The following is an 18,077-nucleotide window of genomic DNA, read 5'->3' on the forward strand; positions in this document are numbered from 1 at the left end:
GCAACCAAAAGATAAGCTTATTCTGGTGCAAATAAACATTGAAATCCATTCATATAAAATGGAAATGTGCGTTATGGAAACTGCATGGATTTCAAACACTGTTTTAAAGATTTATTTATTTATTTATTTGAAAGGCAGAGCTACAGATAGAGAAAGAGAGGTAGAGAGAAAGGTCTTCCATCCATGAATTGACTCCCTAAATGGTTGCAACAGCCAGAGTTGGGCCAATCCAAAGCTAGGAGCCAGGAGCTTCTTCCAGGTCTCCCACGTGGGTGCAATAGCCCAAGCACTTGGGCCATCTTCTACTGCTTTCCCAGGTCGTAGCAGAGAACTGGATCGGAAGAGGAGCTGCCAGGACATAAACCAGTGCCCACATAGGATGCCAGCACTGCAGGCGGAGGCTTAGCCTGGTACACCACTGGGATAACCCCTCAAACATTTTCTTACATCAAACTAAACTTACCTTTCAATTCCATTTTCCACAAGCTTTTGAGTGTCCCTCGTGTTACACTATGCTTTGATTCTCACAGGACAGCCCAGTTCCAGCGTACATGGTGTTTTTCCCCACTGCTTGCTTCTCTGACGTATTCCTTAGCTTTTTATTCTTTTTGTCCAAGATAGGCTAGGTAAGGGGAAAAGAATTCTACTTATTGTCACATGATTGGATATAGTCGTGATTTATTCTTGACTTAAACCTTTGTATAGTCTTCATATTTTCACTTTACATGCAAAGACATTAATAGGCAAGGAGGTGCATGCTCACAGAGCAAGTAATTGCTACAGTTGTACCCAGGCCTGTCAGTTGCTGGTTTCTCATGCTGTTCAGTCTATACAGAATACTTTTTTAAGCTATGATAATAAGGAGAAGTCACTTTTCTAGATGCGCTAAACTATTCTTGGTCATGCCTGTGAGCAGCACTGGAGTGGTAGCATAAAGCAGCGGTGTACTTTTCTAAAAAGCATGGGGAAACATCTGGTGGCACCTTGGTATCCTAAGAGTGGAGAAAAGCAATGAACTCAAGGCTCTTTGGCTTCTCTGGGAGGCCACGTGCCTGGGAGAGTAGCAAATCTTCCAAACAGCCAGAAACACACACACACACAACCCCCACTCCGGTTCTGGTCATTGCAGGGAAGGGGTGAGTCTGAACGGGTGTCTTGTACATTTCAGCACTCCTGACATTTGGGAAGCCTGCCAATCAGTAAGATCTGGGGTATCATCAGAGAAACACATGGACAGTGACAGGTCTCATGCCGGATGAGAAGCTTGACATTTTAAAGAACTACAAGCACTGATTTATCTGTCAGAAAAGCCAGTCTGGGCAGTGTTTATCGTGCATGCAAGTGTGTGTGTATGTTTCATACTGGGAAAGGTACACATGGCTGTTTCCCTAAAAAGAAAAAGAAAAGAACCCAAAGGTCAAAGATGGAACAGATTTGGCCCCACGTTCCAAAAATAAACAAGTAAAGAACACCACAGGAAAAAAATTATCCCTGCGCTGTAGACATGTGCAAAATACTTAAAAATAGGGATTCACAGAATTCACTGCATTGAAGCAGTGAGCACATACTTGTTAATGAAATATATTTATGACTTAATGGCCAATTATTTTTCTGATTATGATTTCATCGGTTTCACTAAATGAATAACTATGACTATCCCTTAAAATCAAGAGGTATGGGGTGGGAGGGACGTTATGGGGGGGAAGCCATTGTAATCCATAAGCCGTACTTTGGAAATTTATATTCATTAAATAAAAGTTAAAAAAAAATAAAAAAATAAAAATCAAGAGGTATGAGAGTACTGACATGATTATTTCATTAAGATAACCACACTTTCAGTATGCTCACTAAGCCATTCATAGAATGAGCAAATGTGAAAGTAATGTGTTCTTAAAGCCCCTTTAAAAATAAATAAAAATAAATTTATTTTAAAATAAATGCGCCAGAATGGGAAGGTAGTTCCTCAGTCTTTTGTATTTTGGGTGATTGCAGATTTTTCTTTTGTCCAACTGTCCTCAGGTTTCCTGCAGTAGTAAAAGCAACCAATTGGTAGAAACTGGTTTCTTAAACTCACTGAGCGGAAACAACTTTGAAATCCCTCAAGTGTCTCTGCTGACATAAGCTTATGTCTGCAAATTTTCTATTCTGGTCCCTGGAGGCTGAATTTCATCATAGCAAAATTATTTTTTTCCTTTTTGATGATTTTGTTTGTAATTCTCTTTTATGATTTCCCGTCATGATTTTATTAGCCACTTCTAAGTGAAAAGTGCTGCGGCATTGGCCCCCGTACTGGCAGAAGTTCAAGTGCAGCCTGCAGTCGGTTCAGCCGAAGGAAAATTCCCACTAGCCAGAACCAGACTCCAACTTGATCTCTTTTTAGAATCAGCCTTTAAAAGCAGCTCTGCCTTGAACAAAAATAAAAACAAATAGAACAACCCTTCCTCTAAAGGGAAGGTGACTGCTGAGCACTGGCACTGGGGATAACTCTTCCTGAGATTCTGAGCCCCTGGGGGAGTTGAACTTATGCTCAGGAACTTGCATTATTTGCGGGTGTTAATTAGGGCCAGTTCGCTCACTCTAGAATCCTGGAAAACCTACACACATCTGATTGGTTGATGGAGTGGGTGTTTTAGTGACTGTTGACTGAAGTGATCTGATAGTTGGGTGGTGATGGGGGGGGAGGGATGAGGGAGCTCACACCTTCTTAGTCATAAATGCAGAGTCTGGAAGAATTGGGGACCCCAACTCCCCAAGGGCTCATGTTTCAGTCCAGTGCAAAACGGAGGTATAGGAATATATTCAAGGGACTTTTTTCTTCCTCTAAATCTCCACTGGGGTTGAAGGCGGCGCCGGGCCACTGTGGTCCTTGGAACAGTGGGCACTTAGAATGGGAAGAGTGGCATTCTCCCGGCTCCTGCCATCGCCAGGACTGAAAGCAGAGGTCTCCTGTGAGCACAGTGCTGAGGCAGCAGCAGCAATGGGTGCAGATTCTGGGTAGCAGGCGGCTCTGGCCTCCTGAGGACACCACAGGATCCTTCATTCAGCCCCTGGGGAGGCTACCAGACTGTAGGAGAACACCGAACATCTCCCGCAAAGAGCTGGGAAAGTCGCCGAGGAAGAGGGCGATGAAGGCCCTAGCACGTGGAGCGACAGGGTGAGTGTGTTTCAAACTCCAGGCTGGTGGCTGTGCTTACTCCTCTCTGCGTCGCGCTGCAAGGATGTCTCCGACTGCCCTCTAGCGTCTGGGAGCCCATCAAGGGTGTGGGATTTTCCATGAATGGTAAGTCTTCCTCGTGAACAATGGTTCAGCCTAACAATAATTTAAATGACCCTTACAAATGGACTCTTACAGTATTTTTCATTTAAAAGTTTCCAAATAATGACTTGGTCTCTCTCACATTAAGAGTTTTCTTATAGTGGCTTTGCAAATCCTTATGTGTAATTTTAAAAAAATTTAAAAAAAGAGACAGGAGAGAAGGAAAAGGAGAGGGAGGGAGGGAGCAAGCAAAGAAGAGAGTTTCTCATAAAAACAATACTTAATATTTCCTAACTATTGGTGGACACCAAATCAGAGTTCCCTGTCATCTATGCAAAGCCTATATCCCACTCAACCTCACTTACCTTCCTAATTTTGTTGATTTATTTATTCATTGTTTCTTTCAACAAATATGAATCCCAACTACACATTTTAAAGTTAATTTTTTAATCACTTGAAATGTGTGTTAAAGATTCATTTATTAGAAAAGGGAGAGTATAAGACAGAGAAAGAGAGACAGAGAGATCTCCCATCCTCTGGTTCACACCCCAGATGGCAAAAACAGCCAGGACTAAGCCAGGTAGAAGCCAGGAGCCAGAAATTCTGTCCAGTTCTCCCACATGGGTGGCAGGGGCCCTGATACCCGGCCATCTTCTGCTGCCATCCCAGGCACATAAACAAGAATCTGGAATGGAAGCAGAGCAGCCAGGACCCAAACCAGCCCTCCAGTGTGGGATGATGGTGTCACAGGTAGTAGCTTAACCCACTGCAGCACACCGGCCCCAAATCTACATGTTTAATCTCAATATTTTTTCTGATTGATCTCCCAGTTCTGCTGATAACAATTGTGACTAATTTGTTGTCAGTCCATCAAGTCCTAAATTTTGATTGTTGCATCCTTAAGTTACAGAATTTCCATGGGTTATTTCATTTTTATAGTTTCTGGTTTTCTACCAAAATTCTCAGAATTGTTTTTATTTCATTAAGTATTTTCAGAGCTATCTAAAGGTTGTGCCTATTATTGTGTCTAGTGTGGGCGTCATGTGTGCCTCTCACAAAAATGTTTAATGTTAGAGTTCATACATACATGAACATTTATACAGTAATTTGAGGCTTAGAATGGTGCGATCTTCATCCAGAGAGTTAAACACTGATTTCTGACTGAGTCCAGTGAATTTCATCAATGCACAGAGATTGGGATAGTTGGGCTTCAGTTGTTGGCAGAGCCAGGTAATTTCTAATTTGTCCTTAGATTATAGACCTGTGGAGGTCTCCAACCTAAGTGTAGGGTGTTTGTCATCGAATCCCTGCAAGACGAGGGTTACAGTTTTTCTCTCTGTGGTTCTGCAAGCCCTCCCCACCTCCACCTCCTCCAAAGATTTCACTTCATTCAAAGTGTAAGAAGACTTTTCCAGGGAAAAATAGCTCCAAATATTTACTCTTAACTCTGAGCTCCTTTCTTTTAGAGATTGTCCCTACAATTCTTTAGTGGCTTACCAATGCTCCAATGCTTTTAAGAATATTGTAGAACTGTGAATATTTTAGTTGTTCTCAGCAGAAGTATTCTTCTGAAATATACAGTTGGCATTGCCAGAGTTAAAAAGTTTAAATCTGGATAATTTGAATGAGTTACCATGCTTCCACAAGAAATTGGAGAATCTGATGTAGGACTTGGTTTAATGAAAATAATTTAGCTTCAGATATTTTGAATTCAAATATCCATATACCCACATAAAATTGTGCAACAGTTGCTTTGAAATAGGCGAGAAACTCAATAATTCAACTGACTTTGCATTGGATTTTTAAAATTTTTTTTAATTTTTTACAAATTGATTTATTTATTTGAAAGGCAGAGTTTCAGAGATGCAGAGGCAGAGGCAGAGGGAGAGAGAGAAAGAGAAAGTCTGCCATCCACTGATTCACTCCCCAGATGGCTGCAATGGCCGGAGCTGTGCCAATCCAAAGCCAGGAGCTTCTTCCAGGTCTCCCATGTGGGTGCAGGGGCCCAAACACTTGGGCCAGCTTCCATTGCTTTCCCAGACCATAGCAGAGAGCTGGTTCAAAAGTGGAACTGCTGGCTGGTGCCGCGGCTCACTAGGCTAATCCTCCACCTGTGGCGCCGGCACACTAGGTTCTAATCCAGGTCGGGGCGCCAGATTCTGTCCCGGTTGCTCCTCTTCCAGTCCAGCTCTCTGCTGAGGCCTGGGAAGGCAGTGGAGGATGGCCCAAGTCCTTGGCCCTGTACCCGCATGGGAGACCAAGAGGAGGCACCTGGCTCCTGGCTTCGGATTGGTGCAGCATGCCTGCCATATTGGCCATTTGGGGAGTGAACCAACAGAAGGAAGACCTTTCTCTCTGTCTCTTTCTCTCTCTCACTGTCTAACTCTGCCTGTCCAAAAAAAAAAAAAGTGGAACTGCCAAGACTCGAACCAGCACCTGTATTGGATGCCAGCACAGCAGGCAGTCTTTACCCACTGCACCACAGCACTGGCCCTGCATTGGATTTCACATATGGAGAAAAATGTTTCCCAAAGCAATTCTCTCTTACATGAAAGGTCTAAAGTGCAGAAAGAGGGGGTGACCCTTTTTCCTAAGTGGTTACTACTATTTGTCGGTCATAGGTTTGCTTCTTAACTTTACCCTTATACATAGTCACTTTTAGTATATTTTTAATTATTCCCATTTTCAAAACGAGTCCTTGGCTTGATGAGATTAAGCAACTTGCAAGAGGTTGTATGTCTGATAAGTGGTGAAACCTGAGAGTAAATCACAATGTCCATCAGCTTTTTCCATTTCTTGTTTCTGTTTCTTAGGCTTGGGGCAAGGCACCACCATCAGACTGAAAAGTCATCATCAGTTTTAAATCGAAGCTTACTCCTCTGAGAGCGAGGGGCAACAACATACCAGTAACAGCAAGCACAGCAGGACCCAGAACTTGGTTTCTAACACCATTCTGAAATGAAAGGAACCAGGGCCCTTGGAGAACTGGCTTATTTTAGGGATGGGGCAGGTAACAGACAAGTGTAACCTAGTGTGTCCTATAATGCAGAAAATAAAGGAGGGCCCAAGGAACACATTGGTGGGGGTATGTCAAAGGGTTGCAGGAGTCAACTGGAAGAGCTCATAATAAAAGGTAGTACTGGGTTATAAACTGAAATATGAAATAATTACCCAGAAGTCCATCTTTATATAAATGAGCCACTGAATAGATAAATAAACAAACAGGTGTGAGCATTTGGCACAGCAATTAAGATGCTACTTGGGACAACTGCATCCCATAATGAAAGTGCTTGGGTTCAATTCTTGGCTCTTCTCATGACTCCAGTTTCCTGCTAATGCATACCCTGGGAGGCAGCAGGTGATGGCTCCAATGGTTGACCCCCCAGTCCTCTACATGAGGGACCTGGATGGAGTTTCAGGCTCCCAGTTTCCATGGCCTAGCTGTGGCTCTTGTGAGCATTTAGGAAGTGAATCAGCACATGGAAGATCTCTCTCATACTCCTTCTCTCTGTCTCTATTTTAAACAAGTAAAACAAATAAACATTTTTGATAAATAAGAGACAAATCCCAATATAGAAGAATTAAAAAAAAATCTATGTAGCTACTTCTCCCTCAAGAAGATGGAGCTACATGGTGACTTCCTTCCAGAGAGAAAGGCAGTGAAGTGACAAAGATTAACATTAGGGATGTCACGTCAATCACATACCCGGAGACATCGTGGTGGGACTAGTATTGTACATCTCCTGTCTGCCTCTCCCAAACCTGGAGCCCAGATGGAATCAAGAGAAACATATCAGGCCGGCGCCGCAGCTCACTTGGCTAATCCTCCACCTGCGGCACCGGCACCTCGGGTTCTAGTCCTGGTTGGGGCACCAGACTCTGTCCCGGTTGCTCCTCTTCCAGTCCAGCTCTCTGCAGTGGCCCGGGAGGGCAATGGAGGATGACCCAAGTGCTTGGGCCCTGCACCCCATGGGAGACCAGGAGAAGCACCTGGCTCCCGGCTTTGGATTGGTCTAGCGCGCCGGCTGTAGCGGCCACTTTGGGGGTGAACCAACGGAAGGAAGACCTTTCTCTCTGTCTCTCTCTCTCATTGTCTAACTCTGCCTGTCAAAAAAAAAAAAAAAAAGAGAGAGAGAGAGAGAGAGAGAAAGAAACATAACAGACAAACACAATTTGAGAAACACTCTACAAAATATCTGGCCAGTCTTCCCCAAAACTGTCAAAGTCATCAAAAATAAGCAAAGTCCAAAAAAATCCGTCAGGAACCCTGGTGATTAGATGTGACATGGAAAATGGGACAGAGTCAGAACAGGAAAGAGACCAAAGACATCTGAATGAGGCCTGAGCTTTGGTACATAATGATGTGTTAACTAGCAATAATGACAGTAATAGTGAATTAATGATAGCAAATGTATGCGCCAAATGTCTCATAGGGTACTAACAACAGGGAATATTGGGTGCAGGATACTTGGGGAAGCTACTGGTACCTTCAATGTCGTGGGGTTGGTTCCAGGACCCCATGGATACCCAACTCTGGGGATGCCCAAGTCCTTTATATAAAATGGCATATTTGCATTACCTTCCCAGATGCTTTGAACATCTCTCTCTAGAGTACATAGTATAGATGCCGCTAGACTGTGTTGTCTGAAGGATAATGACAAGACATGCTCACTTCAGACACAAATTTTTTCTTTATAAAGATTTACTTATAAGGCTCGGCAATGTGGCATGGTAGGCTAAGCCTCAGCATAGGGTGCCAGCTTCCCACATGGGCACTGGTTGGAGTTGGGCTGATCCAAAGGCAGGAGCCAGAAGCTTCTTTTGGGTCTCCCACGTGGGTTCAGGGGCCCAAGCACTTGAGCCATTCTCCACTGTTTTCCCAGGCCATTAGCAGATACGTGGTTTGGAAGAGGAGCAGCTGGCTCACAAACCTGCGTCCATATGGGATACCTGTGCCACAGGCGGAGGCTTAACCTACTATGTATGCCACAGCACCAGCCCCCAGACATAAATTTTTTAGCCTGCATTTTCAATCTGAGGTTGGTTAAATCCACAGATGTGGAACCCATGGACTTACAGGACCAACTACCATGTTTTTCAATTCCTCTGTAAATCTAAAATTGTTATGGTAAAATGTTGAAAGCACAAATGCTGCATTGCCTATCTGTCGTACCTTCCACGGGACCTATCTGTAATATTTCTCTCTCTGAACGTTCTGAAGAGAATGGCCATGGCTTGATCTTGGGAGCAGAGTTGTTGCTGCTGTGGCCGTTTCTTTGCTGAGCGGGACCCATTCTGGCGGTCAGAGTTCTGCTGCACGTTGGCAGAAGCCCAGGAAATAAGGAAGACTGGCGGGAGCCAGGGAGCTTCTGAAAATTGATCACACTGACCTGCTTGAGTGAGGGAGTCCCGCTGCATCTGTGAGAGATGGAGGTGCGGCGCCCATATCTGATACCGCTCCAGTTAGTTCCCTCTCCCCGTTGGCACTCAGTCTTTCTCCCTAAGAGTCCCTGAAAACAACATTTGCTTTTAGATGTTTTGGATTAAACCCTCTATTGTGTTTTTTTTTTCTTTTGAATCCTCTTCTCTCTTTTCCCACAGAGAAACACACCCAGATTTTTCATTTTAAGATTATGTGACTGCACCAGATGATCCATCTCGATCCTTTGCTTCCCATGCTTAAAAAAAAAAAAATAAAATAAAAAAAATAAATGAAAAACTGCCCATGCTGTGGGATTTAACAAACACTTCTATGTCTTCTCCTCCAGACCTTGTCAGCTGCACTGTTCCAATAGCACTCAGAGCAGATCTCCAGCTCCAAAGCCTGGCCCTCCTGGATTTTAGTGCTGGCCTTGCACCAAGAACTTGCTCCAGCTGTGCTGGCCCTCTGCTCTCCTTAACTCTTTCCTCTCACTTTGAGGGTTAGAGATGGAGGAAAGGGAAACCATTCATCCTTCACGCCAGGGTCTATCATCCACCTCTTAAATACCAGCCACTGGGGCCATCGCAGTGAGTAAGGCAGGTGAAATCCCTGCCCATGAGAAGTCACATTTCAACATCTGGGAACAACCATGGAGCACTTAGCACTCTACAAGACATTTGTGTGGATGATTTAATTTGGTCCTTATGAAGTAGGCACATTGTTGTCCTCACCGAGAACCAGAAACACCCCCTGACTTATCCAATGCCATGCCCGTAGTAAGTGGTAGAGAGCCAATTTAAATCCAAGGGCTCAGACTCCAGAGCACTGTGATGTCTAACCACTACAATATTGATAAAAGTGCTCTGTCAGGTAGATAGACCCTGTCCTATTTCCTTCTCTTTCCACTCTAAAAAATGGATGCTGCTTTAAAAAATATCAGTAACATATCCTTATCAAACTTCTTTAAAAAGTAGTTATTTTTTAAAAGAAAATGGTACCGTTGATTCTGAGTGGTTGCTCATATAGCACCTGACGCTTCCCTTTCCTATTTCTATCCTGAAGATCTTCTTCCCCTCTTTTCTCCTTCCCTCATTACAGAGGCTCCAGGTGGCTCAGGTGAGACAGACCTACTATCAACTCCATGGGCAGTCTCTGCTTGTCATAAGCCAAAAAATATGTGTCATCCTTCTGGCCACAGTGATTGGTAGAAACAAGGTTAGTGCCCTGGGCAGAAACCAATCAGTGCCTGGCATGCAAATAGCTCCAGTTTAGGTTTAAATAGCCACAGGACTAGAACTGGTGGCATGTGAGTATTTTCTTGTGGGAAGGGGGAAGTACATAACCCTCATGGCCGCTGCCAGCTAGCATGCAAGAGGACGGAACTGAGACGAGTACACATAAATGGAGCAAGAGTTGTAGCTGGACCACACCAAACGTCTTCCTTGCTCACTTCTGGGCTTTTCAGTGAGGTGAGTCGTAAATATTCATTACTGGGGACCAGCACTATGGTGTAGCCGGTAAAGCCACCTCCTGCAGTGCCGGCGTCCCACATGGCCACAGTAGAAGATGGCCCAAGTCCTTGGGCCCCTATACCCATGTGGGAGACCCAGAAAAAGCTCTTGGCTTTGTATCAACCCGGTTCCAGCCATTGTTGCCACCTGGGGAGTGAACCAGCAGATGGAAGACCTCTCTATCTCTGCCTCTCTGTAACTCTTTCAAATAAATCTTTTTTAAAAAAATCATTATTGGATAAGTCACATTGAAGTTACTTTTAGTTTCAGAAAAATCATTCAACCTGAGAACGATCGGTTATGTATTAGGCATACAAACTCTAAATAAATAATTGGATTTTTTAAAAACTAATTTTCACACACAATTTTTCTTTTAAGAGGGCAGGCTTTATCAACAGAATTTTGGTTCTGATTGAGAACTTTGTCAATCAGTGAAACCCCCATCTCTCTTTTTCAAAGATTTATTTATTTGAAAGGTATTTAGAGAGGCAGAGGCAGAGAGAGCAGTCTTCCATCCGCTGGTTTATTTCCCAAATGGCAGCAATGGCCAGAGCTCGGCCAGGCTGAAGCCGAGAACCAGGAGCTTCTTCCAGGTTTCCCGTATGGGTTCAGGGGCCCAGGTAATTAGGTCATCCTCTGCTGCTTTCCCAGGCACATTATCAGGGAGCTGGATTGGAAATGAAGCAGCCAAGACTAGAACTGGTGCCCAAATGGGATGCACTGCAGACCGCGGCTTCACCTGGTACACAACCAGCCCCACAAAGTTTTTTTTAAATCTAAATTATTGCAAGGAATTCAAATATTCAGAGAACATTTGCAAATAAATGTGAATCTCTTACTTCCTTGAAAAAATGAAATAAATATACTACCATATGCCTAGCCAGTGACTCCTCCGTTTCACATGTGAAGACAATCAGGACTGCGAGTCAGTAGTCGGGCCAGATGTAACAGATGCTCAGTTAATTGGCTCACCATACACTGGTTTCAGAGTGTAGCAAACAATGCCCTTGGATTTTGTTGCTAAAAACACCCCTCTTTTTGCCAAACAACACTGTTTTGGAGGTTTGCCATCACAAACCCAGAGCACTTGCTGTGAGAAGGTCTGTGCTTTTACTGGGGCTGAAGGACATTATGATAATGTGAGAGAAGACGTCAGCCTACATGTGTTCAACTTACACATTGCTCACTAGATTTGAAAGCACAACTTCATTCTCAATGACTAGTAACTAAGAGTGAAAATAACGGTGATGTGATTGGCACTTCCAAATGCATGGGAGGTTGCATTCTACCTAAGAGTGTGCAAACATCCGAGAACATTCCTTCCATGTCCAATTTAATGTTTCATGGAGACTTAGCTTATGCAGGACAGAAGGCCAAGGCTAATCAAGAATACAGTGAGATGAAGCACACTCAGGCTCAACTTTTACCAAATTGGGAAGATAGTCTGGAGAGGAGTTAGCTCGTTAATCTGAGACATTCCATTATGTTTTCATTTTCCCTATTAGCTCTGCTGGCCCCAGATGGCTCTGAAGAAACGCATAGTGAAAATGGTAGATTTCTACTGTGCTCTTAAAACAAAATACTAAGAAAACAGAGGGTTGTCCAGTAGTGGCAACATGCATTTTTATTTCTTTAATTTTTTTTAAGATTTATTTGAAAGTCAGATTTACACAGAGAGGCAGAGAGAAAGATGGTTCACTCCCCAATTGGCAGCAATGGCTGGAGCTGCGCTGATTCGATCAGGAGTTTCTTCCGGGTCTCCTATGCAGGTGCAGGGGCCCAAGGACTTAGGCCATCTTCTACTGCTTTCCCAGGCCATAGCAGAGAGATGGATTGGAAGAGGAGCAGCCGGGACTAGAACCAGCACCCATAAGGGATGCCAGCGCTTCAGGCCAGGGTGTTAACCCGCTGCGCCACAGCGCCGGCCCCAGCACTTTTATTTCTTTCAACATAATGACTATATCTCTCTGTATCACGTGTGCCAAAAATATATTCCCTTAGGAATTCAATATAGTTGTCTCGCTCTTCTATCAAAATCAAAGAGGGTGAAACTCATGTCGAGTTTGATTATAACACAGGCAAGCAGAGTCTGGGTTGTGAACAGGTTGCATTCCAAAAGTCTATTTTTATGGGTTTGGGGGAATTTGAAACACATTTTCTGATAGGCTGACTTCTTGACAATCATATTTGTTCCTACCTGGTTTGCTCCCAGCAGCCTTAATAACAGAACAGTAGAGCACAAAGCCCAACCCCAGCGTGAAAGGCACTTCCTGGGGGAGTGGTTCAGACTTCACACTTGGCTTGCTGTCCTCCTTTGCTGGCCATGGTGAGAGTGGTCTAGGGAAGGTTGTTGATGGGTGGAAATAGGTAGGGACTTGGGCATGGAATGAGAGAGGACCAAGAGGCGGACAGGAGCACTAGCAAGCCGAGGATGAGAAAGTCACCGACTTCTAACATCACAGGCTGTAAAGTCTCTGCTTATGACTCATCTAGTGTTGTCATCAGGGACAACTTTAAGGATTCATAATCTGCCTAAGGTCACTCTGTGGGCAAAGGAAATGATGGGGGGAATCTGGTGAAACAACCCTGGATTCTTCTATGTAGTAAGCTTCAGAACTTGGGTCTCACTGGCTACCACAGAAAATTACATTTGATGGAAGTTTTAGCACATAAAGTCAAAATGTAATAGATGCTGGTTATGACCTTAACATATATTGCTGTGACAAAAGCCTCCTTGTCACTTTGTCTTATCAAGGCAAACAAATTTCCACTTCTCATGGAAATTGTAATTTAGTTCAGAGTTGACTTCAGGAAGCACACATTCATTTTTCCATGAGAAACATAAGGATACATACATTTTTTGTATATTTTGTTTGCATGACTAAAAGGCATCTGCAATGAAAATGCAATGAATTATATAAACAATTTTCTTGGGAGAGAGTCCATAGCTCTCATCAGCTCCTCAAAGCATTTATGTTTTCAGAAAGGGCAAGATTCATTGCCCTACAAGAACAATAGAACAGTTGTTAGAGTATGCTGGATGGTTTCTGAGAAGAGCCAGAGAATTCTTTGTACATCCAAAATGGTAACTTACGGACTTTTCATTTGAAAGTACTAAATGATTCAATTTGTGTTTTAAGATGGCAAAAACCATTCTAAAAAATGATTTTCTTTGAAAGGCAGAAAGAGAAAGAAGGCAGGAAGATAATATTTTTCATCCACTGATTGATTCTTGAAATGCCCACAGTGGCTGCCATGGGGCCAAGCTAACACCAGGGTCCCAGAAGTAAGTCAGGGACTCCCATGTGGGCAGCAGGAACCCAAGCACCTGGCCTATCAAGGGTGTGCACTGGCAGGAAGTTGGATTGGAACCCTGCACTCCTATATGGGATGCAGGCATCCCAAGCAGGATCTTAACCACTGTGCCAAATGCCTGCCCCTCAAAAAAATTTAAATATACTTGTGAGGTCCTTAAGTTACAACATTCCAGTTTAAGAGCAATGTGGCTATATAAAATACTTATATTGTAGGTATTATTTAAAGGTATTTTATATATATAATATATATATATATAAAAATATTATCAGTTGATAATCCCTGGTTGAAAGATTACTAGTTGTGACTATGACACTTGCTCAGGTTGTCATCAGTGAAAAACAATGTAGTGTCTAAGCTCCTTTGTCCTTGAGAGGTCTACCTTCCATGTTCTTTGAATTTCTCTAATCCTAATTTCTTGTTCCCCATAACGTTATATATATCACAGTTATTCTATATCATGCAAGATAAGTCCTCGCTGTTGGGCTAGTTCTCTCTCTTGCCCCGAGTAGCCTCATTACCTACACCCACTCGATTTCCTAGTGATCCTCTTCACGTGCTATTCCCTGTATTGGTATTGTCTGCCTTTCCTCTAAACTCTCCCCTGAATTCTGACCTCTCATTGTAACCTTTGCTCACTCTAGCTTCGTCTTATCATGAGCTCCTTGAAATTGTCCCCCATTCCATCTGTCTGAAAGCATGACAAGCACCCCGTAAGCATTCCCCGAGCTCACCGCTGTGTCGGGCAGCATGCTAGGTGCTAGGGACGAGATACGTGGAGATACGTGGCGTCTTTCCTAAGGGAGTTAAAATTCAGGCAGCTTAAGCAGCTTGGCAAGCTCTCCCACGGCCTCTTCACTCAGCAAGGAAGGGAAAGTGTGGTCATGGATGCATCACTTGCATGCTCCCCACTGTGCCTCTGTACCTCTCCCAGGGGGTCCTGAGCCTTGTATGGGTGCTAAATAAATGTGCCATTCCCCAGTTCCACTTTCCAGAGGGACAAGCAGATAGACGGGGACCATTTTATGAATTCGTTTCAAAAAGTAATCCAAACACTCCAGTTTCTACTCTCCACCAACACCCCAAGATCTCATTCCTATTAAACCACCAGGATGTCGTGTCAGGGCTTTGAGGAAGGTTGCTTTTGACTTTAATCAGTCAGTCCCTCAGTCAGCAGTGTTACTGAGCATAGGTTGTTATATATTGGATATGCAACAGAACAAGACAAAGCCCTTGCTCTCTGGAATCTGCAATCTGCTGGAGAGAGAGCGCGCACAAGAACACAGATGGGGGATCCATTATACTGTCCTTTGCCTCACTTGTCTTAAGCCTTCCTTTGCAGTCTTATAAGCCCCATGAATAGCTGGTTTGGTTTGCTCAGTGACACTGTTTGAACTCTTGCTTCCAAGCCCCGGAGACCCCTCCAAATGCCTCCCTCAGTAGCAGTAGGAGTCCTGCCTGCTCCACGGCTGAGTTTACCGGCTATGTGGGGATCACTTTCAAGGAGACAACTGTAACTTAAACTGCACCGAACTGAGTCACAGGCATATTCACTTGCCAAATTCTCCAACACGATTGTCTGTCTCCCATTTGTGTCTCTTCCTGTGAAACTCATAAGGGTGGATGTGGTCCATAGTACTACTAAGAATTCTTCCAGATATATTTTGTTTTCTGTGAAAACATGGCAACTCTCCCTCCTCAAAGCCAGGGATACAGGCTTTAAAGCGCTTTAAAGCAAATACCCCAGCAGTGCGGGTGTAACTATGTGTGAGAGCATTCTTCCCCTTGCCCTGATACAACCCACACTTTGTTCCATGCACTGGGAAGCACCACTGGTCCTTTCACCCTCCTTCAGAGCCCTAGGAAAACATACTCCAGCGACCGTTCCCTCACATGGCATTATTGGGCTTCCTAGTTCTTCCCGCGCTGTGATCCTCAGAAAGAACACCATTCTGGCCAGCTTGGTGCTATTATAGTTTTCTGGCCATTGGCATCTAGCTCTTCTAGCCATGCCTTTGTGATCTGGGTGAAGGATGACAGCCCCTTACTCACTGTTTGTGCCCATTTGCCCATCTCTGTTGCTTGGGGTGCTCCTCTATTCTGACTGATACTGATCATTTGACCAATGGAGCTGGGCTGCTGAGGCACCCTCACAGGAAGTCTTTGGGCTCTAAAACTTTGGCGTTGTAGCTTTGGTGAACAGAGATAGCTTAGGTGTAATAACCTTACCAAACCTGGCAGCAGTCAGGGAAGTTAGAGAGGATAGGACATGAAAGAGGGTGGGGTGGCCATGCACTGGCCAAGAAGGCTCAACCCCAAACCTGTATACTTGGCCTGTGTCATGGCACCACCCCAGCTGAGCACTGGGTCATTCAGAACATTAAGTATAGTCCTTAAAGACTTTTGGTGGCATTGTATCCAGTATGCCCTTTCGTTAAGCTGCTAAGCAGTGGACATGTCAATGGACTGATCCACTCACCCTCTTAGAGGTACTTAAACCAGTGGAACTCCTCTTCCTCCTAGTCAAACTGACCATTCAGCACCAAAAACTTCATATGAAATATGATCTACTTACTGGAAACCAGTCAGCAAAGGGGAAAGCCATGGACAATCTATTCTTCCATCCAAAGTCCCAAGGAGAATATATTCATGGGCAGGATATGTTACTGGCAAAGGAAATGTTGTGAATAATCCCTTTGTACTCTGGCTCCATTATGGATGTGAAGGTTTTTTTCCTTTATTTCTCTAAGTAAATCATGCAGCAGAAGTTGAGTGTCTTCAACACATTACTTTCTGTGGCCCCACTTCTTTTTATTTTTAAACAGGCAGTTGGTGAGACAGAAAGGTCTTCCTTCCGTTGGTTCACCCCCCAAATGGCCACTATGGCTGGAGCGCTGCGCTGATCTGAAGCCAGGAGCCAGATGCTTCCTCTTGGTCTCCCATGCGGGTGCAGGGCCCAAGCACTTGGGCCATCCTCCACTGCACTCCCGGGCCACAGCAGAGAGCTGGACTGGAAGAGGAGCAACCGGGACAGAATCCAGCACCCCAACCAGGTCTAGAACCCGGGGTGCCAGTTCCACAGGTGGAGGATTAGCCTAGTGAGCCACGGCACCGGCCATGTGGCCCCACTTCTTAAAGGTCTCTGCTTTTTCATGGTATCCACCACTCCTTCCATCCCTGCCCTTCCAGTGCTATCAGTTTGAACTGGTTTTTCCATTGTTTCCACTGGTTGCTCTTGTTGCAATATAAAATATTTATAAACTATTGGTTTATTAAAGTACAGTCAAAAGAGCAATGATCCTACTCCTCATGATGTAACCTGATTTAACTTAGTGAAATACATAACGATGTTTCTTGACTCTAAGATGGATTACATCCTGGTAAGACCATCATAAATTGAAAATACTATACACTGAAAATACACTGAATACACCTAACCTACAATGTGTCCTAGTTTATTATAATATGTAGGTTGTTTACTCTCATGATCACTGGACTGACTGAGAGCTGCCACCAGAGCTGCCCCAACACAACAGAGGGTCACATTGCATATCCCTAGCCTGGGACAGGATCCAGGTTAAAAATTTGAAGTATGATTTCTGTGAAATACATATCATTTTTCCACCACTGTGAGGCCAAAGAAACCTAAGTCAAACCAGCATAAGTTGGGAGACCATCTGTAGTTTGAAGCAGGAGATGTATCTGGCTATGTCAAGCCAACCAGAACAAGGTTATCTCTGATGGCTTATATATTTTAAAACATTATTCATATTGCATCTTCAACATGGTGGTTCTCTCACTTCTCTTCCAAGAGAGACAATAATAGTGTTCTTCGGGAATTAGCACAAACTAGAAGTTGTTCTCTCCCCTTCTAAAGTGAGACCTAAATAGCTGTTAGCCCCACAGTGCAGGTGCACCAACAGCTGCCACCCTGCCTGTCAACAAGGCCTTCTGCTTTCATAGGCTTCCTCAGCATTAAACATCTCCACAGGTTACCTGGCCTCCTAACATGTTCACCAATCAACTGTCCACAGAATATCAGACCACCTAGTATAATACACTCACCTTTGTTTTGCATCCTAATTTTGGAAGCTTTTTCTTATTTGTATGTATCATAAACACAACATTAGAAACATAGTAATTCTGCCCACCGCATCACGCTCCCACCCACCTCCTCCCTCTCCTGTTTGGTCCAAGAAAGAAAAAGAAAGGAAAAAGAATGGAATAAAAAAACTAAGTGAACTGCTCCTCATCAATCTATACAAGGGCTGTTCTTATTTCTTAAAAGTGATTTTGCTCTTTTTCCCATTCTTATTTTCCCTTCCTTCCTCCTGCTTGTTTCCCTCTTTCCTTTTAGAAACTAGGAAGTTTTCTTTTTCCTAGCAGTGGTTCACTTCCTTGGCTATGCCTCACAGTTGCTTGCTGAGTTTTAACAACGTGCATGCACCGAAACTCTGTGCCTGACCAGAATCGGTTGCCCTAGGATGAGGCCACTGGGCTGTGGTCTTAACATCACAGAAGATTCGGTCATCAGACCTAATAGTAGATGTTCTAGACCTTCCAACTCTGGGTC

This window comes from Oryctolagus cuniculus, chromosome 13 (assembly GCF_964237555.1).
Source record: "Oryctolagus cuniculus chromosome 13, mOryCun1.1, whole genome shotgun sequence".
NCBI lineage: Eukaryota > Metazoa > Chordata > Mammalia > Lagomorpha > Leporidae > Oryctolagus > Oryctolagus cuniculus.